We start from the raw sequence: 24,737 nt of genomic DNA on the forward strand, positions 1-24,737 counted from the left end.
TTTATCTTCCCATCTTTGCTAAAAAGATTCTCTGCATCTGGATGAGCTGGAGCATTGTCCAGTACAATTATTGCTCTCACTTCATCTGCGGGTATCTTTAAGTCTTCCATTTTATATTTTCTGATTTCAGGCACTGCTTTGTTGTGAAACCAATCTAGCGTAATTTCTCTTGTAAACCAAGCATTTTTTTAATGGTAATACTGCACAGGCAATTTCTGCATTGTCTTTGATTGCTCACGGTTGGTTACTTTTCCCTACAATAATGGATTTTAGTATTTGGTTTCCATTGGCATTTGTGCACAATAAAGCGGACACTCATTCTTTACCCATTTTTCTTCTAGGAGTGTTTTTTTCAGCCTTACATGCTTGAGTATTCTCAGCAAAGCTCGTCAATAAAGGCCCGTTTCATCTGCATTGTACAGTTGGTTTAGTTGTATACCTTGCTACTTGATAAGTTCATTCAATTTTTTTCTGAACGGTTCAACAACTTCCACATTGACACTGAGACTCTCACCATTTTTTTTTAACTATGTTATGGCGCCTTCGAAATCTAAAAAGCCAGCCTGAACTCGCTGAAAAGTTTATTCATAACTGCTTTGCCAGTCTCTCTGTGGCAGCTTGAATTTCAGTTCCTCCGACTGCCAATGCACTTGAACATATGAAAACCACTTGTATATAGGATTATCTAGGGTTTGTTCTGCAGGCATTCTCATTCATTTCACTTCACATTTTTTTCTTTCACATCACAAAAGTTAACAGTTTACTCTTTTTCTTCCTAATGCCAGAGACAGTTTGTTTTGCGATTCTGTACTCTGTACAAATATTAGCCACAGATGCACCCTTTTCAAGTTTTTCCTATTACAGTAATTTTTTGTGTATAGAAAGACTCGTATGTTTGCGTTTCTGTTCCGAAAAGGGCTTACTCAGTGACATTCTGTAATGATAACACTTCAAAACACAGACACAATACAAAGAACTAGATGGGTTTGACACAATAGCTTAGTTTTAACTTGTCACAATTTCTACTGACACTAACTTAAAACTTACGGACTGTAATAGAAATTGACTGCATTGAATGTCCACAACAATGGGCAAATATTCTTAGCCATACTGAACAGGATGCGAATTAATGGGGGGGGGGGGGATGGAGGGGATTTCCCCCCTGTTGGAAAGTTATCCCCCTCTCATAAATTTATATTAACATCCCTGCTAGGGATAACTTCTATCCTCCCCTCACAAAATGTAATTGTTTTAATACGAGTATACTTTATAATATTGATGTATTATCACCAGCAAGCTGACAACAATCAATAACTTAGGAATTACACATCTTATCTTAAAAATTCTCATGGATATAATTATTTTTATTATTATAATCAAGATTCAAGACAAGTAGCTCAGTGCAACCAAGCGTTGAGCTGTATTCAATGAGGGTACGGTAATAATAATTTTATGTTTGGTATTTTCTATCTAGGATTCTATCCCTCCCTCATCAGAAATCTTAATTCGCACCCTGATTACGGAGCTATAATGATGAATGTGATTGTTGACTTCTAGCCACATTTAAAACCTTGCATTCTCGTTTTGCCTCTTACTTACACCACAGTTCTTCTTATAGTGTGCTTATACTTTAAACCTTTGTTTGTGTAATCGATAATAATATCTGTTTGTATACTTTAATTACTTTAATTTAAACTTGATGGATTTTCTTTATTTTTAACACTATAGGTGTAATATTGATAATATTGTAATTCTATAGTTCTAATGTATAAAAGTAAGCCAAACATGGTTATTTAATTTTTCCAAACTCACTTTTTTTTTTTTGCATGTCCGGATTAAACAAATTCCAGCCTTTGGGGTCTGGATTAACAAGGTTTTACTGTATAGGTATCATCAGTGTATTTGATTCAGTGCTTCAGTATGAATGTCTGTATTTGTTAACGCAATTAATATTTAATGCATAGCCTACATCATTTTATCTTATACAGTTTCAGTTGCTAGAAATTGGAACTCGCTTCCGAGTGATGTAAGGGATTGTTGGACAATAACTTCATTTAGGTCAAAATTACATAAATTCTTACTTAACAGATTAACTACTGATTAATATATTTTGTTACTTATAATGAAACTAACATCTGTCCATTCTTATTATTATCATCATTAATTTCTCTAAATATAATACAAAACTTCTAATGGCAAAATTTCGTTACATTAATATTCTCATTATATAAATATATTTTAGATTCATATTTTTTTTCCCCTATGACATAGTTCTAGTAAACTTATATTAAGTTAATTATCATCATTTTACTGGCTATCTCAACTTAATTATAATTGACTGAATTAAATCGTGGTACCTGTAGTGGTTACAGGAAGAAATAAATAAATAAAAATAAATTTTAATAAACATGTACTAGTCGTTAAAATTTAACTGAAGAATCTTTTAAGTGTAGTGTAAATATTCATAATTTAAATATGTATTGTATTGATTAAGGCTGGTTTGGAAGAGAAGGCCTTATGACCTTAACTCTACCAGCGAAAATAAATCATTATATTCTATTCTATTCTATACATAAAAATTATATAATTTATATAATGCAGGAATAGATTTATTAGAAATCTCTCGAGTTACTGTGCTTAACAAGAATACAATAAAATTAGATGTTAGTAAAAAAAAAGTGCTACAAACTAGGAGAATCTTCGAACAAAATAAGTAAATAAATAAGAAGACAAACTCGTTTTTAACTTGATGATGTTGATGCGAGATTACTGTAGTAGATGTACTAAATTTATTTTGTGACAAAGGTGTTTATGATAGAACAGCAGAAACTATAGTTAGGAATACTTTACACCATAACTTTATGAAATGACAGATGGGAAATATTCTCTGTCTCTTTTCAATAGGACATTACAACCACACACACTATTACTTATTCAACGTACCAGTATGTGTTGAAATAGGTATTTGATGACCGAAAGACAAACCATAATTTCTAGCCACAGAGATTTTCTGATCTTAAACTTTGTTATTGTAGGAAGGTCTTAAAGACAGAGTAATGCAATCTATGACACGACAGCCCATGAAGGGCGGAGGCCAACCAGTCGACTGCTGGCCTCACGACCACATGCTTTGACAGAGGTGAACGATCATCCAACCAATACGGGAGCAATGTGTGGTAATCACAATGATTCCACTATCTGTTATTGGTGTTTTTCAAAACCGGATTTCAATATCTACTATAGCTCTCCAAATTAATCACGATATTGGGTGAACATCAGTTTCATACACTGACCGAAATTTCATGAGAAAATTCCTTCTTCATGAGTACTCGAACCAGCACTTATTCCATAATGTGAATGCAGACATTATGCCTTAGACCACAACACAGGACTTAAAGACAGAGTATATTATGAGACAAATCCTCGTACATAGTATGCTCTGGGAAACAAAATCTCACAAATAATCAGACTAAATATAATTATGTGATTACCTGCAATGTATGTCTCAGAATTTATTCAAGAGTTATGAGGCATACATTCGATAAGATGATAAACATTTTTATATAACAATACGTGTAATGGTAAGTGAAGATTTTAAAGAAATTAGATTGTTTTGTGTGAATTGAAACTGTTAGAACGTTATGTTTTTATTATTTTTTTTAACTAGGAACTCACTATTCACTTTCTGACAGTGCTAAGGATTCTGATTACAATGAGGGAATTTTTTTAATGGAATGTCCTACATCAACAATGTACGAAATTTTGAAGTTTGCTTTTACTTCATCAGGTCTAGAGAAGAAGAAAGAGAAAACTTACCTATTGGGGTGGTTACAATGTTTAGCCAATTGGACAGCCTCGATGAGTCAGATTACTCCTCCTCCTCCTGAATTTAAAATCAACCTTCAAATCATCATACTTTCATAACATATTCCGAGCAATAGAAGAAGTCAAATGAAATCTTTTTCTTAGTGCTAAGCCACAATTACTTCCAACCTTCAATTTTATGATAGAAAAGCATTTATATAGGTAGCAAAAGAAACTGAAGGACTTAAAAAGACTTTTTTTAATGAAACAGATTGATATTAATATTATAAATCTCAGACTACTTAAAAGGGAAAAAATTAACTACAATTTCCAAATCGTCATCTTTTTTATTTTTTTTTTCATAAACCTCTACCACAGTCATCATGAGGTTATTTCTTTTCAACATCCATCTTTGATTTTTTCTTCCTTTCAACAGTACACCTACATAACCATCATTATTCATTTTTTATAATATATAACATTTGTATGGTTTTACTTATGCCAACCTTTAAGTTAAATTTTTACATCATAACTATTACAGTAGATTTGTAGAGCTGTTAAACACTTTGCTTTCGTTTTCTGTGTTGCAAGCAACGAGTATATGCAATATTATATCTAAACAAACTGTACAATGTATCTCTTTAAGTGTGAAAATTAACCATTACTTTACAATACAACAAACAATGAAGTGTCAACATTTTCATATATATATATATTAGTACAATATTATATTCTCTGTAGCAATAATGCGAACAACCTTTTTGTTTATATAAAAACCTCTCATCTTGCTTATTCTAAAATAACATTCTTTTAATGTATATCTGTTAGATCAACAACAATTAATAGCTTATACCAATACCACTTTAACATACCCATTTTATATCACAATTTAAGGTCAATTTTTATCGAAGTGTTGCACATTTGTGGAAAATACATTTGAAACTGTCTCCTTGATTTAATGTGCTAAGAACAAATGAAAACGAGATTTTTTTCTGGAATAAAATGTGTAAGCTTACTTTGAAAGATTGAGAAACAAACTTTAATATAATAATAATATTGGGTACCATACTGTTAAGACAAGTGTCCAATTTTTGTATTCTTGTTCAGCAACATGACTAGATGCTGAAGAAGGCACACCAAGGAATGCACTTCCAATTCTAATAAATAATATGAATATTAAATGTTAGACAATGCATTAAGTGATGGAAAGATTATTAATCAGTACGGGCTGCACTTTCATTGCATGAAAGATACAGCCTACAGAAAGATGTGATTATGAAGTGAGTGAGCTAAACAGAAAACATAGCAAAAATATTTATTGGTTTTAATTTGATAATTATTAATGAAATCAACAAATGCGATCATAATTATGATAGGAACAAATTTAAGTTTAAGTAATCGGTCTGCGAGGTTCACATTTCTCCATCTTAAACGATAATCTATTATTTCCAATTTATTATTCACTGTGTACAATAGTAGTTCAAACCTGTGTTAAAATGCATTTCAAAATGTATATCACCAGAATAAGTGTTTGTAATAAAAGCAGCATATGAGGCATATGACAAAATTGAGGAAAAACAAATATTCAGTTTGAACTTCTTTGTTGTCCTAATCTTCTTATATGCAACATTTACCATAAGGACCCACTAAAATTTTTAGACAGAGAGAAAATCACAACCCGAATAAGTAACATATTATAACTGGTAAACATGTCAAAATGCGTTCAAGGACATTACACATAATTTCAGATCCTTTGTATAATTTTGTGGATACCGTAAATTTATTTTCACACAAATTTGCAAAATGAGACAATGACCTTAAATCCATCAGTTGAATTGTTTTGTTTAGGACATGTTTAAGGGGTTGACAAACACATGTTACATAAGGCTTTCTATTGCCTTACTTGCTTTGTTTTTGTATTTTTGTTTCCCATTTCTTTACCTTTATATTATATGGTATTTATGCCATGTTTTATAATACTAAAACCATATATAGTTGCAAGTTAATCATACGAGGCTGTTTGGTAATCTCAATATATATTTTTACATTAACATTTTCCTTTTTGAGGTTCCGACTGTTAAAGTGAAGGAAATGTTACAGCTTTTTGTGGCAACTGATCACAATACTATTCAAGCAATGAGGTAGGACTCCGCATAATCTCAATCTCGGCATCATACAAAGAGAGATTTCAGGAATGAGTGTTGAATAATGATACTTAACAAAAGAATAATGATTCATAATATAAATTTAATCGTTATTGACAGGAACTCTATTAGACATGATGGGGAATTAAAAATTCCTTATACTGGTAATATACTCGCTCATAATAACAAATGCTAATCACAGAAGCAATTGGGTATTTCAGACTGAGGATAATGAAGAATGCTGAGGTTCAGTTCTCCTGAATTCATGCAGGAAAAAAAGTCATTTATGTATTTAGAAATAATATATGATGCAATGATGTTTGTAAAGTCTCGTGACTATTTTCATTTTCTTATGAAATTGTAATTTTTGTACAAATACAGTAAACTTCACGGACATGAAGAATAAAAAAAATGAAAACATGTCTACAAACGAAGAATGGTTTCCACTGGCATATTTGTTTAAATGAAAATATGCTCAGGTTCCTAGGCACTAATGGATTTTTAGGCCACCACTGGTTCTAAAGTTTGCATAATTTCTCAATTGAAAATTTTTTTCAGACTTCAGCACACAGTAAGCGCACTTTTGCTTAATATGCCAGACAAGTTAAAGAAAAGAAGTGTATACCAGAATTGCAATATACTTGTATTCAGTGACTTTACAATTCAGTACTACTTGGTCATTTGCCAAATTTCTTCACTCTTTTCCCACTTCCACTGGCTGATAAGTACCAGACGATAAGATAAAAGTCATTATTGTTTATTAACTTTATAAACACACATTTTTCCCACGTTTACAAGGTTTTTCCATTGATTTTTATATATTACATCACCGGTCCCATTTTAATGCTGTGTGAAACGTGTATCGTATGTATGATCTAAAATATATATTTTACATATATCCATACATGGTCACAAAATTAAATCCTTACGCTTCCTGTCATCACATTAAACTTCAATGGCAACTTTAATTATCCACATTAAGATTTTACTGCATAAGATTTAAACTATAACTTGAAGTAAACCTATTTGCTCCATTCTTATTATATTAAGAGATTAAATTGCGTATAAAAAAGATACGATCTCATCTATTAGTCTTTCCGAGCGTGAAGATTGGTTTCTGGTCTCAATGAAACAAGATACGGAAAAATTGTATTACTTGGGTAAAAATTAGAATTACGATAAACAATCAGCAATGGATTCCATTGAACTGAAGTTGTAACCTTTCATATAAGAACTGCCAATAAAATGAAATTTCTGTCAACGATCTGCAGCCATTTATGAAGTCTAATCCTACCTACAGTTCACTATCTCCCCCCTCATCCAATGAAGGAGTCCCAAACTATTTCCAAAATAAATCTATGCTTCTGAGTAATGGTCAGTGAATAAGAAACTGTAAAGAAGTATGTAATTTTTTTTTTTAAATAATGTCTCAAAAAATTTGCATAAAATAATTAACAAATAATAATATGTACAAGTAGATACAACACAAGGAATATTAATGTGTTAACTTTCCAAAGACAGGAATTATACTTTATCTTCAATTACATGTTAAAAGCACATGTAAAAGTTTTTTTTAATCTATTTGGGATATCAGTTCTTTAAAATTTAATGAATTCTGAGTGTAGTGACCCATGCAAACAAAAATAATTTAAACTTTTGACACCAATCAACCTCATATAAGTAACTGCTACACACCCATGCACACCACAGCCAATTCTTTACAGTTACTGCCACAAGCAAACATTTCCATTCTCTTCAAATAATTATATTATACCCATAATTAAATCTAAACATCATTCACTCATAAGCAGAAATAATACATTCTAAACGCTACTGGAACTACACTCTGATCATGTGTAGAATAACACGTGCTGTTCTCATACCGAATGACATCGATCTATAAAAATAGCCACATGTTTTGAAATTACAACTGCTACTGAAACATAAATCAAAATTATTAAAGAGCACTACACATAATATACATTCAACATATTAGCTTTCAAATCAAATACTTTGTTTTCTATTCTTCCTCAAATGGAAATTTATTTACTTACTTACTGAAATGGAAATAAGAGGAAAATTATTTCTTTGGACCAGAACAATTGAGGATTTAAACAAACATGGTTTAAAGATACCTACATTTTCGATGATATAAACAAATTACAAGTAAAATTGTGTAATCAATGTAAAATATACTTTCTCTTAGGGTAACTACTTCATAAAGTTCATAGATAAAAGTATATTAAGTGTATGTATTTATATTGAATTAAATATAGTCCATGAATGAGAAATTTAATAATATTTTTAGTCCTGTTCTTGTAGTAGGTTTAATTTTGTCATTAGATTGCTAATTCGGACAGAAAACTACCATACTTAGAAATATGATTTGTAATTTTAATCCAAATCAATATAATTCAACTAGTAGCTTACACACCAGTATCTCAATAAACTGATGGATAATCTATCGACCACAAATTTTAGATTAAGATAAGGAAATGTAGCAACAGCAGTAGTGTAGTAGTACGTAGTAGTAGTAGTACTGGTAGTGGTAGTGGTAGTGGTAGTAGTAGTAGTAGTAGTAGTAGTAGTAGTAGTAGTAGTACTAGTAATAGTAGTAGTAGCAGCAGCAGCAGTAGAATAGATTACTATCATGTAGTAGTAGTGGTGGTGGTGATAGCTGTAGTATTAGTTAGGATAATATGACATCACCAGCAGTATTGGTTAAATTAAGCATGCACGTAATTTCGTAAGATTTTAATATATTTCCACCACTTTTAAGGTGAATTGGGAGGAAGATAAACTCTTCATTTAATAATCACAGTACAACGATTCTCTTATTCTTTTTCTATTCCATTTAAAAACTTGCCTGATTTGTTGTTTCTGTGAAACTTATTAGGTAGGCCTATTTAATTTCGTTAAATTTGCAAGATAATAAATATTGAATAACAGTATCTCCACCTACTGATTTTTACTCCAATTCTCTAATAATATTTTCATAACATATTATTCACATTAAAGTCAAATTTCAGGCATGAATAAAGATTTAGAAATTATCCTCATCTTTCATTTGCTTCATGAAAGTGTAGTATGCTTTCAAAAACTAGTTACGTATAGTTCTAAATACAATTCATAATAAGTAATTTTTATTTACAAATAGTGTCATGCTATCAAACATCTATATTATTCTTGCGATTAAGTTCGATTAATCTTTTTTTAGTTGGTTATTTAATGACGCTGTATCAACTACTAGTTTATTTAGCGTCGAAAGTTCGATTAATGTAGGTTTAAAATGTATTGTTATGTATATTAAATTAAAATGGAATAAAAATATCGTACTTATTTTGAATAAGAAATGAAGGGAAATATACAGACTTTGTTTGTCCGTTGTATTTAGGTAAAACAGGCATAACATTATAACAACTCTATCAAGGAAACAAAATTGAATAAAACAAATGATAGTGCACTGAAGTAAACTTATAGCCTGCTACTTCTGGTTTGAGGACAGGTTGGGCTTTCTGGGGACTTGCGAAAGGCTACTGTAATGTTTCCTAAGATTCTCTAAATGTGGGTTGGGTGGACTCATATACATTTGTAGCACTACTGAATAGAGTTCTGAAGAAGTTGCAGCTTAGTTACATCTGGCATACGAGATGAATTCGTAAATATTTTACTTCAGATCATGTCTTTTCACTTTTTTGTTTCTTTTATGCCCTATTTCAAAGACACTGCTTCTAAAAATTATTAGCAGTTGTTTTACAACATTGCATCTTAAATTTACTTATACTCTATCTTTCCCACTTTATCCAATGTCATTGAAGTTGATCATTTGCAATTCTGTATTTACTTTTTAATTTTAGTTGTGAACGACAACGTATAAATGTACACTGCTGTGTGAAATTTATTATTATTACTATCAGATCATTGCATTACATCGATATAATTAACTGGGAATATTATCTAATAATAAACAAATTAGTATTAACCTATCCAAAATGGAAAAATTAACGATGCAATGAACAAATTATTTTATAGGTCACAAATTAAACTACTATATAATAATCCTAGTCGTTCAAGGCTTGCCATCCTGATTGTGATTTTATATGGATTTGCTCAGATTTTTTAAGTTAATGTGGCACAGTACCGCACTTTCGAAATATACTACAACTCTCTTTCTCTGGTTTCTCGTCCTATTCACCTGTTATAATTATCATCTACATAACTAATACATCTAAAAAGTAATATAATGAAAGATTGCAAGACTACATTTTCACTGGTATAATGAGGATGTGTGTTGATCTGGTATAATATTGTGTATAAATTAGATCATACGGAAACTTACAACAATCTTTTTAAAAAATTAAGTAAATTTTGGAATAGGCCTACACTGAAACACTGTATCATTTCAAATCATGATATTTAGATCATACATGAATAGTTCCATAAAGAGATTGCACAAAGGAATGGAAAACTCGAATCATCATGTCTAAACAACAATAGGGTAAATAGGCCTTCACCTTTCCAATTGTATAAATTAAGTGTATTTAAAATATTCATATCTCAGTATCTTTCAGTTCTAGTGAAATGAAATTTGACAAGTTTGCATTACATTCTTTCTGCTTTTTTATGCATTTTAAACATTTTCAAATAACTTCTTTAAATTTAACAGTACGGTAATTCATTTCCAAAATGTTGTATGACAATTGTGCAATCATTATGCATTTCTCTGAAATTGAGCATAAATCTATGAATTTTTATATGATTCATATTTTGAAATGTTTGTAACAATTGTATGAACAAAACGAACTAAAATCCTTTACTTATCCCTTTGAAAAATATTTTTTCTTCAATTCTTATTGAATGTATAACCCAAGGGCGCACCGATTGGGGGGAGGTCCATCGGGTCCGGATCGCCCCCCCCCTCCCCAAGTGATGAGTTGTAACATTTTTACTGAATTTTTAAGCATTGACAGCATATAATTCCGTTATCTATAATTTCACGAAATGCTACATTTTTATTACCCTACTGTATCAGAAGTTTTCAAATATGATCTACACAAAGGCTGTCATCACTGATTCTATATTTAATTAGACATATTTCCTTTACAGTTTTAGATACAGAATGTTTCTATATTTAAAATTACAATGTACTAATGCCTATAAAAGTCAACGTTTATGCTTTCAGATAATTGTTTGAAAAAAAAAAAAATTAATCGTGTTTTGTTCTTTCAAGACATTAATTAATATCATTATAATAAAGGATAGTTTAGAGACCTTTATTCCTGTCCTATAAAACTAAAATGTTTCTATTACGTCCATCTGCGTTTAGGTCTTCCAGTCTCATTGTCTGTTAGATCTATAGTGAAGAACGTTGATTGTCATTCAGTCTGAAAGTGTTCAACACTGTGCGAGAGTTTTGGACTTTGTTACTAATAGAGAAATATCCAAAGTTTTGGAATTACATATCGACTCCATCATCAAACAAGGTAAAGAAAAGGGAACCTATCTGTTGGATCCATTACTAAGAACTACTCTCTAGGACTCGACAGATCGAACAGACTGATTTCCATTTCCCCTTGCTTTGATGATGCAGCTGATATGTACAGTGACATCAAAAACTTTTTCCTTACATTTTTATTGTACCTTGTTTTTTTTTTACTATACCATGCAGGCTTTGCTTAATCGTAAGTTTTAGTTGCCATGGTGATATTTTACACTGCATAGGTACAATCGGGAAATAGTTAAAAATGCAAGGAAAAAGTTGTTGGTGTCACTTTAGCTTCGAAACGTTAGATATTTCTAATTTATGACACAGTAAAAAAGCCATAAAAATCTCAATACAGTAATTCGTTCTGATATTTCTGTATATCTCTCACTGTGGGTTTTAATTTTGCTTATGTATCATGTCGGTACACTTTTCTGTCTAAAGACTATAGGAAGTGGCTTCTCAATCATAATTTTCTACAGAGATAACAGTAAAATTATTATAATATGGGAACAAATCCTAATTAAAAAAAAATACTTAAGGCATGAACAACTTACTGCATATAAGTTAGGAAATAAAAAATATCCGGCTCTTCCTATTTTAATTACTGTACAGAGTTATAACATGTACAAATTCATACCAACATCCTAGGAAATATTCATAATGCAAAATATATTACTAATAACTGAATATATCTTTTATGTAATTTTATTAGTTTCCCTGCTAACTTTATAAGTTTAGTCATACATAAACGTAAAATTGTCTCTTTATAAAGATGCTGAGAGAATTAAAGTCTTCCATAACCATCAAAATGGAAAATACCGTATTTAATATGCCCAGTGTTGGTAACATTAAGATCCTAATTCTCTCCTCTTCAAAACCATAGAAAAGATCAAGTTGGTCCAGTAGACTATAGGTCGATTATTAATTTAGTGTCCTATAATCGTATTTTATCTTTGTTCTTTTTCAGAAGATTTTAATCAGGAGTCATCTTTAGAGGAGAAAATTTAAAAATCAAAGTTTCTGTAATTTCTTAAGCAAACAGAATGGAATTTCTATTAGGTATAGCCTACTTATAAAAAAGTTTATCATATATATTACATAATTCCGTTATACCACACCATGTTCATATTAATTCATAAATAATTCAAAAGAGGAATACAGTCTTAAAGAAATATTCTCTATACATCATAATTTAAAGTCTGTATACTCATATTAAGTTCCCATAATAGCAATGAATGTAGCCTACAATACTTGCTTACTATTACTAAATGTGAGACACTTCGTTGTATGTTAAATCTCGCATCGTAAATTACACAAGTCTTAACAAAATTCCTTAAATGAAATGCATTGAGTGTAATCTAACAAATATAAACAAAAAAAAAAAACATTGTTAAAATGAAGTGGAGCAGTATGTAAACATAATATGTGTTGAATAACAGTTATCTTTTTATACCAGAACTTAAAATAAAATATCTATCTGTAAGAGTTATCACAAAACCATTAAAATAAATCTAAGGAAGAACATTTTGTACCGGATCTAAGTAACTTAGAAGAATATAACACTGAAAGTCACAATATCAAGCAACGTAATCGACATGCATAGGATGGTTTCCATATACAGTGCAGTTTAATAATTACAGGTATGTCCTTTATCAAAAAATATTAATCTAAGCTCCTTCATTGTTAAAAAATAGAAAATAAGAATGTGTATTATGTATATTGTCATCAATTTTTCCTCCTCTCATACATCACGACTTTTTGTGTGAAGTAGGAGCAGGATAAGTTTCCCTCATCTTACACTTTTGTCTCTCTCTATGCGTTTTTCCCTCTCTCTTTTTCTCTCTCTCTACCTCTCTCTCACCACACACACACACTCTCACGTGCTCAAACATATAGGTATATACACAAACAACCATTTCATAAAATAATTCTTTGTCTATCACCTGCCTACAAAATTATGGAAATAACTTACATGAATGATCACCACAATTGCATTACCGAAACCAACGTTTTGCAATTAATTTCATGGCACTGCTGTCATGTTGGATGCTAGTAAGTAACTTCGCAATGGAGATACACACTTTTGTTGATGAAATATTTCTGTGAGAAAAAGCAGAGTTATCATTCACACAATAAACAATAGAAAAGATATTCATATTATATTACTCCAAAGCATTTAGCAACTAATTAACATCAATGAAAGAGAGTAAGTCCATAGGAATTTCCAAAACCGCACATTAGAAATAAAAATATCACCTCAGCTTTTTTTTTTTACACGAAAAGCATTGAAATGAAATAAATCCAAATCGGAGTTAAAAAGAATATGCCTGATTAATAAGTTACAGTATGGTATGTTTACATAGAAACAAATATTCAGAAAAAGAAACCTGTTATTCAACAGCAGAAGACAAAACAAAAACTAAAAGCTTTTCGAAAGTGATAATCACAAAAGAAACGGGGAGAAGAAAGGGGAAAGAAAAATATTTTGGGATGCTGCTAAAATTTATAAGCTCATATCAGCTCTATACAGTTTTAATGTAACAGTTGTGATGCCATAATTCAGTGGTGTTCGGCTAAAGGGGGGATGTCATTTTTTTTTGTGCAGATGGATTTTTGTTCCCCAGATGAACGAACACAGAAGTTAAATTATACAAACGAGTGTGAAAAAATCAAAGAATACTAGCAGTTGATGTGTTTCATTTTTGTAGAAAATTATTTGCAACAAGGGTCCGAAGTTTAATTTTCATTTATCTCCAAACTCATTTTTATGACTTATCTCCCTTTACCCAAACACCACATAATTATATCCTCGATCGTGTGACTAAGTGAACTGTAATATTACAAACTAAACAACACGAAGATTTTATTCCGAAACATTGCGTTATTACTTATATATATACAGAAATTAACCTTCGTAATATAATGCATAAAATAAAATCCTGCAACTTATTTACACTAGGTATACCTTGCAATAGGTGAAAATGTAAAGGAGATCAGTAGTATCAGCACAACAGTCAATTAATGTGTTCTTCTAATTGTGTGTAAAATTATGTAATATTTACATTCAGAAAAGTTTTAAAATAATAATGATACTATCTCACCTTGATCATCTAATTTAACTAGTTGTGACAAATGTAAAACCATGTTTATTGAACAGGTTATATTTTTTGTTGACAATGAGGTATTATGAAATTTACAGTGAAGTTCATCTCATTCCTCTTCCTCCTTAGGTGTGAGCGGTCTCTTATCTGATAACATTTATACAAATAGATCAGACATAATTAAACACACGCTGTTAATTCCTTTGCTCATATACAGTTTCCTGGTACTTACTCTTATCACTTGGAAGCAACAGCCGATTTTAAAATTAGAAGCAAGGAAGTCTACTTAGAAAATTAAATTTAATGTATCAGGAGAAAAAATTGAATTGTTGTAGGTGATATAGCTGAGCGAACTGTTCTGTTACAAATTAATCGAAAAGTCAACAGTTTACATAAAAAATTACCATCCTGCTTTCTTACGAAAATATGAAATTAACCCTCTTAATAATTGTATAATCAATCACATTTGTAGGATGCTGTTAACAGATATTGAAATTTAAATATGAAAAAAATTACCAGTAATGCTGTTTAGACATGTCGAATGATAAGATCATTCTACAGATAGAAAAGTTGAATTGAAATAACTTTCGTGAATAAGTAGTTATTCGAAAGAAGCATTTGCAAATATTTCAGATGTTATCAAGTAATCAAAGTCCTGTCAAATTAGCGATGGTGTTTATATCCAGAATTTTAAATTGGTGTATGTTTCTCCCAAATTCTTTTTAAGATCTAGTAATGTTAAGTTCCATGTTTTAAAGAAATAGTAACAACATTGCATAAAGACGCGTAATCCTTCAATAAGAACACCACATAAGATGTAAATTCTCACAATTAATTATTGATGATGATATTATGTAATTTAATACTTAATATAGACAGAAGAATATTAATTTTTTGAATGCCATTTTTGCCTAATATGGTACACATGTGTAATTTATATATGTGCTAATTTGATGCACTGCAATATTATAAGTACAGTTTATATTAAGTAACTTGTAGGTACTTATAAAGTACCAGATAATTATATTTAAGAGGTACAACAAGAAATAGTATTATTATGTATATAGGAACGTCTTGCTTTTTTAAAATACACTCTGCAATTATTATAAAATATTAAACATTTTCCATAATATGTAAATACTTGAAGAAAAAGTTAATCATTCATTCAGAACTATTTAACATAAATATTGTTAGATTTTTTTCAGTAATTGTGCATATAGTTACCAAAGATAATTTTATTATGAAACTTCACTCAATACTATAATTGAAAATAAACTGAGATTAAGAGGGTTGGTTTTCCTAAATGTTGATGCTTCTTTGAATTTGACACGCTAGTTATTAAATTTAATCCATTCATTCAAATTATTTCTTACGTTTACTTATATGTAAATATATATAAGATCAATTAAAAGGGTAAATAGTATTATTACACTTATGTTTTGTCACATTTCAACAAACCACCATGTCACAAAACTGTAATTAAAACATAACTTGTAACCATTTACTGCATGGATATATGAATTGCTCTGTCCAACTATGAAAGAGAGTGCTCAAATACGATGTAAATTAAGAAGAAAGGAACGATGTGTATTGACATGAAAAATAAAAATAGAGTTCAAAAGTTGGGAGAAGAAGTAATCATAGAGAAACATGTAAGAACCATAAAACTGAAAACAATTTTAAAAACAAATAATTTCTTCTTTAATCATTTAAAAGTTTTAAACAAAGTACAGATTTATATTATGCTATAAGATTAAATGAAGCCAACATTCTTAGAAATCAAGAATTTTTTACAATAATATAATGCTTCCATTTTTTGTTTTGTTTAGCAGACAACATTATCACAAGTGTCTTACAATTATTAATAATAACAATAAATTAAATTCTAACAGGTAGAACTGTTTACTTGTGGCAATCAAACCATCCGGTCAATACAACATACATATCCCTGTAGTGGTGGAGCCATCTTATGACTCATTTAACTTCCTAAGTCCCAATTGCACTGTGCACTTCTATTAAAAAAACAGCACAATCTAACATTTCTTTATAATACAGTAATTAGTAATAGACAGAGGCAGGACATTTCAGCATGTATTTTTAGTGTGATATAAACTGAAATAATTTTATATCATTTTCAATGATATATCACATAATATATATACTTACACTATACATGAAATAACTTATAAACGAGATTTCAACAGCTGTAACGTTTAAAAATACGTATATTTTTACTTATGATCTGTTTTTTTAATGGTAACCAGAATGTTCGAAGTTGTAACACCATTTCTCTAAATATTTCGAATAACAAACTCATTTGTGGCACAAGAGTTAGTATTAGTGTTGTAACTTTAAAATATGTTACTGTTTGTATAATATGATATGATACGATATATGATACACACATTAACATTTCAAAAGATGTGAATAATATGATAGTTTCAATTCATGTCGAAGTGATAAAAATATAAACTAAAATATTAAATTACAGAAATTTCGATGGTTGTGAAGTATTAAAGGACCTTTATCTGGAAAAGTAATTTAAATAAAAATTGTCTGACTCTAATCTATTAACACTATCGGGCTATACATGCATATGAAATCATAAGATGCAATATATATTTAATGCATATACCAAATTTAAACATGACACTGAGACGATACAGTATGATACATGTGAAATATTAAATAATTATAATAGAGGGAATAGGTAAGAAAGTCAAGTGATATAAAAATGCAATCACTGTTTTTTATTTATGCCACAACACATTTTACTAACACAAAACATAGAAATTAAAAATATTAAATTCAAAACATTAAACGTCATCAAATGTCAGTAGAGTTTCGTTTAAAAAAATCCATCAATAATAAAATTAGACTTGAAATATACACGGGTTTAAGTTCATTTATTTTTAAATTTCTAGTAACTATAAAGCCAAATTTTTCGTTGCAAATCATTTCTTGGTCAAAATCAGACAAAACATTAAATTTATTAAATAGATAATAAATGATAAAATATTTCATATGCACATACATATAGATCGTTATTACAAATTCAATCTTGCACAGCAAGATGAAAGATTAATAAACTATACACGATATATAATTTATTAACTTTAGTGTTTGAATTAAATAACTGCGAGGGAAAATAATTTTATCTATTTGATACATTTGTACATCTTTATGAATCCAGTACACCTGCCCTCGAAACATTTTAAGACTGAATATCAAATACATGCTGTAATTTCCTGTCCCTAGTAATAAGGCAATATTATCCCTTAACCTCGGCTTACCCCCCCATTTCTCTTCTAAAATTTGTGTGTGTTTTTTATACTGAAAGTTTTTTCTTCAAAGATAACAGCTATAGAGAGAAATATTTATATACATGTATATATTTTTTTCATACCGTTGCGCCTCTTACCCCATCAGCAAATAGAAAAAACAACACAAAAATTCCGCCACCGTAATTAATTTTCGGAATTCTTCTTTCACTATTACTTCATAAATATACGCGAGTGATTCATGTGACATTTACCTGCGCACTGGGAAAGCAGCATGAAGTACGAGAAAGAACATTATCAGATTATGGGGTGAAATGTCCATGGGATGGGGCTTGCCCAAAGAAATGGATCAGATTTCATACACACTTGTACTTTGTAAGTAATGGTTAACTTGCAAGGAAAATAATTAGTGCTGTGTAACTCTTTAAAAAATAGTGTATTTTGTAATATAGATATTTAATCAAAATTTGGCGTATAGAATTACGAAGGATGAATTTGAATGGAGGTTACAGAGATAGTGACGTCAATGAGAGCGTAAGATAGAACACAAGGGTGTATATAATTATGTTTTATTTTCGAACACTGAAGGTCTTTATGTTCTTGTCGAGATTTAAGCTTATCCCAAGTATCTCCATTCAAGTATCAAAATTCTAATATTACATCTTACAAAGTTATCGGCCTATGAAAGCTAGTATATTTCTCTGGGCTACCCTATATTATGTGATGAGCTTTGTTCCGTTTTTACATCAAGAAGCGTAGGTTGTTTGTGAATTAACTTCATGTTTTTGTTTAAGCATTTCTGGACAGTTTCTTTCTTCTTTATAAATATGTTGAAGGGAGTAAAACTAATGTTTTAATTCCCTTTTAATTCAAGTGTAACTATAAGAAAGTTTATTATGCATTCTTTTTCATTGCTGGAACACTTAAACTGTCAATTGTTCACTGGTTCACTATTGTTGTTGCCCTTGCACTCACTTGCATTGTCTGCAATTAAGAGTTCATTTCTCTGCCTGATAACAGGAAAACTACAGTTGAAGTATTCAAACTCGTCGCACTTCTCGAACTCTGCAGATGATTCTTCAGTCCTCAGCCTAGAAAACAGAGTCGCGCTGTTAGAATATAAAAACAGCCAGATTTGGGAGCACAATAATAAATAAAAACCACATTTACACTTAGTGCACAAATACGAATTAACTATAAACTGAGTTCACTAATATAACAAAATGTTTCCCATTTTTACTGTAAATATTTAAAAGTTTAATTATAATTCACCTATCCTTCAAGAATAACTACAGCTTGCTAGCTTTAGTGTAACTGTAACTGCTCTCTTTGTAAGTAGTAATTTCCAGGATGAATAATCACAACCCATCTTCTCAATGCATTTAAATGTTGTTTCATTTCAGCTCACTAAACTACAATAATAGGTTAATATATGAACAATGAGTGTAATTTTAAATGTCGATGTAATACATGTGTGTGTGTGTTCAATGCCTAGACGTTTGGCAACAAAGTCATTAGTCTTCTTGCACTCCAATACTTTTGCACCAAGGTATCTTCTTTCTCTATAGCTGCATATCTTTTAAGATGTTCCATATTCAATCTTCCTTGGTCTTGCATAGGATGCAGGAAAATGTATTGAATACTCTTATTCTGTGAAGATAGCTTGATACAGTCATGGTCTTTCACCAATTTAAACAAAGCGACACAAGATTTTCGTGGTGCTTGTGGAATTTCTTTAGAATTTCTTAATATTATTTCCCAAGATTTGCCTTTCACTTTGTCCTCCAGATATGTAACATGTATAATTTTGAGATTCTGACTCAATATACCTACCAATATTTTGAGAGGTTCGAAACTGTTATAAAGAATATCAATGAAATTTCTTGCAAATACTGTATCGGTAATATTAGCCGAGTAAAATATGTATACCTACCTAATTAACACAATTTCAAGATTATAATATAGCAGAAATGCAAGAATTCGTTGAATGACAGACTCAAAACTCTGAGAACATTTCTTTTATTATGCATCGTCAACATGAATTACTGTACTTACTTTCATTTTTCAGTGCCGAGTTTCAGTGTGCTTTGGATTCGAACACAAAAACATTCATATCTCACCATTTTCAGAGTTAGAAAATATTATAATGAAATTTATTGTAAATAATAATTGTATCTAATTAAATAACTATAATGTTTGGTAAATGGCACACATGTTAGTACTAGTTATTTTAGACTTTCCTTCCCATTTTATGTAAACCCCCTTTTAAGAAAAAAAAATGTAATCCTTCAGAAATTGGTTGAAAAGGACTCTACTGTATGTCCATACACCCAAAGACATTGCTACTGATAGAGAGGAGTCTTAGGCAGTCAGCACGTCAACATTTACGCCTCCTATAATGTTCAAAGTGTGCACAAACTGAAGCTGTGTGGTCCCCATTTTCGTAGAAATTCATGCGAACAATAGGTGGCATTTAGGAGGAGGATGAAGGATTCAACAGCCATTTCTGGATGTCTGAGTAGATGCCTTCTTAACTAAACAGCTTTGTCAACAAACAGATCCACCATTGGTCTTCGAAAAATCTTCTTGAACTGTGCGGAGTAGCCTTTACATAGTGTTTGGTGTTCAATGTAATCTACTTGCGCAATAGTCACTCACTTCTTTCGAGGACGGTAAGGGGAGGAATGTCAGCCAGACATATAAATACAGTTAGAACCCAAATTCAGGATTTCCTCTTGCTTACTTCATTCTAGGAAGATGTTGTGAATACTGCTAAGGAATCTCTGAATGTCCAGGCAGTGACATTTCCTGGCTGACAGGCTCTTCAGATTTAATGCAGTGTGATTTTTTCTTTTGTGTGGTCAACTAAAGAGTAAAGTTTATTGAGACCTGAGAGTGATGAAAGGCGACGAAATTATTGCAGATCCACACCGGAAATGTTGAGTTCCACTTTGTTTTCCATACACGAGAGATGTTGAGGAATGGAGGTAATGTGGAAGATGTCATCTTCATGGCGAAATATCTAATGCAAATAACTTGGTAAATAAACATAGTTAATTGTAAAATCACTTTTTAATAATCGCCCATCTTCTGTCTTACTTTGTGGGTTTTGCAGCAATTACAGCTATTACAAATAAGTGAAAAAACTTACTTTGTATTATAATTACTGGTTTGTACTTTTTCAGCAAAATAGTAGAATCTTTTCTAATAAAATACAATATGTACTTTCTTTAATATTTTAGTGTATTTTATTTTATATTCATGTATAAACATAACCAATATACCCAATATTTCCATAATCATTTTATGAAAAACCTCGAGAAAAATTAAATACAGAGTGGAGCAAGATGGACCACGTGGAAAACCACGAGGCACAAAGTTCATCTCACACTACTGTTTCTATAGTAGCACGAGTGACATAAATCTTTCATGACAAAACGTTACAATTTTTCTCCCTTGTACCATGAACATAGGCATTTGTTGTCCTCCTGCAAAAACTGAATCAACATTTATATTGTAAGATGGAAAGACAGTTGAAAGAATAGCAGTTTGGCTTCAGGAAGGGAAAAGGTATGAGGGATGCAACTGGACTACTACGAACACTCGGCAAAAGATACCTGGAGAAGAATAAAGAAGTGTATATAGCATTTGTGGACCTAGAAAAGGCATTTGACAGAGTGGATTGGAACAAACTGATGGATATCCTGAAGAAAATAGGTGTGGATTGGAAAGAGAGGAGGTTGATCTGTAACCTATGAAACAACGAGTCAAAGTCAGGATAGGAGAAGAAATATCAGAAGGAAGGGAAGAGGAGTACGACAAGGATGCTCTTTATCACCTATCCTGTTCAATATCTACTTGGAGGATTTAGTGAAGAACTGTTCTCAGAACATGGCAGAAGTGATAGTAGGAGGAGAAAGAATAAAGTGCATAAGATTTGCTGATGATATGGTGTTCTTAGCAGAAGAGGAGATGATACTGTAGTGCGTTTCACATTAATAGAGAGCTTTGCCTCGCCAGGTTTTTAAATGAGTAGCAGGTTAGTTTTCCAGGCAGACACGAGGACTACCGAACATTTCAAGAGAAGCTTTATAATCCTGGTAGAACACTCGTGTATGTATCATGTATTGCGTTATCCATAACAATAATGGAATAAGGTGGAATATTAGGTAAAAGCTGCTCCTGAAACCATTTTTTAAATGGTTGTTCTCCATTTCTTCTTAATAACCCTTAGTTGAACGCGATTTGAACACCAGTAATCCATTTTTTACAAACCCCTGTTCACTACCGTAGTATTATAATCCTGGAACCTTCATCAATCGGCATATGCAACTGGGTCGTCATCACTCATTGTCCATAGTTTATTTTTTGTCATGTTCACATTTATCCATGTTTCGTCGAAAGACGTTCGGTTGATCTTATATCTTTATTTGCACAAAGAAACTGATTACACAATGCAAACTATGTCTTGTTGTTCCATCAAATATTTCTGCTCCATGTTATCCTTCTTATATTGGAACCAGTGCCAATCGTGCCTAAAATGACAAGGGGGTCCACTACTTTTATGATATTACATAGTTTTCTAACAATTTAAACAATATATAATTTCTGAAAAATTAAAAAAATACTACAGTTCTTTAAAGTAGATAATTGCCTTAAAATAAGCCTGATGATGATGATGATGATGATCAATTACCTTTGAAAGAACATAGCGATTTTTCCTTACTTTATCATTCTGTCTTTCAATATTCTGCATGAAAGCTGAGCTAAGCTGTTGCCTAATTTCTGTTCTTCCAAGGACTGATAAATCTAGACACGCATTCTTATGAGCAACAGATTCCTCATGCTTCTTAATTTTCTGTGCAAAATGGCTTAAATCTGACACACCAGTGCATGTCCAACTCGTATCTTTACCCTTAGCAAATAGCAGGCACTGGAAACAAAATAATTTATTTGTAGATTCAGAACCGCAAATCCAGCTATTTCTTTCATAGTTTTTTTTTTTACATTGAAAGCCTTGCAAAATGTCTTACCTCGGCTTGGTTGTGCTTGCTTTAAATCCAGTTGAGGTAATGGCCTTCCAAGCTTCTTTATTTTACACTTACCTTCCAAGATTAAAACTCAAAATTTGTTTGTAAAAGATATTGAACACTATTAATTTTCTTTGGAAACGAACATAGATGACTATATTTTTTTTAGTAGGTTATTTTACGACGCTTTATCAACATCTCAGGTTATTTAGCGTCTGAATGAGATGAAGGTGATAATGCCGGTGAAATGAGTCCGGGGTCCAGCACCTAAAGTTACCCAGCATTTGCTCATATTGGGTTGAGGGAAAACCCCGGAAAAAACCTCAACCAAGTAACTTGCCCCGACCGGGAATCGAACCCGGGCCACCTGGTTTCGCGGCCAGACGCGCTAGCCATTACTCCACAGGTGTGGACTAGATGACTATATTAAGTCTAAAACACCAAGAGAGACAAAATGGAGATTTATAGAATTGTAAGAAACTATTAATAAATATAACAATCAATAACACACACGTACACGTACTAAAAGCGTGATCTCAGCTTCAGATCGGAGCTAACTTCCGGTTTGCATCACGAGTCTTTCACATGTCGGCTGTCTCACGATTACGTGACTACAGTTGTGCTGGTCCAAATACCAGCACAACCACACATTTGCCATGCAGCTTTTCCCCCTGCCTCTCACCCCGCACGAAAGTCCAGAAGCTCGCTTGGCGAGGTTCAGAGGAGAAATTGAACCTCAGAAGCTTACAAGCATGTAGGTATTCGATCACAGCGGTTCATAGGTTTTCATATGACAAAAATTCATCAGAGCCGCAAGTAAACTTATTAAAGATGAGCAAGAAACAAAGAATGATAGTGTAAATTATAAATAAATTTATTTTACAATTAAATTGTTTTTCCTTGTTTTTCCTGGGAGTTCTCTGGTCAATTGAACACATAGGATGCACCGCCACTCAGCGGAGCTCACTGTTTCTCATTATCTGTCAGAAAGATGGTCGAGATGCAGAAAAACACACCTTCTCTTTGGCTCTTTTTAATACATCAATATTCCTTCATAATGCATCACTGTCAAAATTATCTATATTATTTTCAGAACAATCCTGCGGCTATTTTTTCGTTGGATTTTTCTATTCGTCTATTTGTTTCTCCTTAAGAATTGTACTTTTCACTAATCCCAGTCACATTAATAGTTCTTTCATACACTTAGTCACAGATATCATAGGTTTACCGCACCTCACATCGTTATATTCATTCTGAAAATACTCGTGAAATCAGTATGTAAGCTCTTTATTTTCAAAACGAATATGGTTCCCTCTTCTACCAATTAAATAAGACACTACAATAAGCATAACATAAAACTTACACTTAAGATTGCCATTGTTTACAAGACCACGATTCACATCAAACTGCCTGAAATAGCAAACTGGTTACGAATGTTATGACTGTAGCATCTGTAATAGGAACTACAGCAACATCAGCGATTTTATTTCAACCCTCCATATACCTGTATCAGAAACAGTAACGTGCAGGTTTTCTAGGAAAATGGTGAAGAAGCCTCTTAAGGCTATTGAGGTCAACCCTCTCTATTCTTGAAATGCACTATAAGGGATTGCTACTGGAGCTGAATAACAGCTGTGAGCAGTATGGGATGAAGATAAATGCAAACAAGACGAAGACCATGGTCATAGGAAGAAAAATACAGAAGATAAACTTGCGAATACTAAATGAGGCAGTAGAGTAAGTAGACAGCTTCATATACTTGGGGTGCACGATAAGCAGGTGCATGAGCTGCTGCCAGGAAGTCAAAAGGAGGATAGCAATGGCAAAGAAAGCTTTTAATAGAAAAAAGAGTATCTTCTGCGGACCTTGTGGAAAAAGAACTAAGGAAGAGA

General features: G+C 31.6%; 1 protein-coding gene across 2 annotated transcripts in view; it reads right to left on the reverse strand.

Annotated features, from left to right (window-relative positions):
- Nucleotides 1–4,131: 4,131 nt before the first annotated feature.
- The window catches only part of Hr3 (Hormone receptor 3), a 172,579-nt gene continuing 151,973 nt past the window's right edge, over nt 4,132–24,737 (reverse strand). For both annotated transcript variants that reach the window (XM_069847912.1, XM_069847913.1), the window contains one exon: nt 4,132–18,906. The gene's annotated coding sequence lies outside the window, so the exon portion shown is untranslated. The remainder of the gene's footprint in view (nt 18,907–24,737) is intronic.

Source organism: Periplaneta americana, chromosome 15 (genome assembly GCF_040183065.1).
Source record: "Periplaneta americana isolate PAMFEO1 chromosome 15, P.americana_PAMFEO1_priV1, whole genome shotgun sequence".
NCBI lineage: Eukaryota > Metazoa > Arthropoda > Insecta > Blattodea > Blattidae > Periplaneta > Periplaneta americana.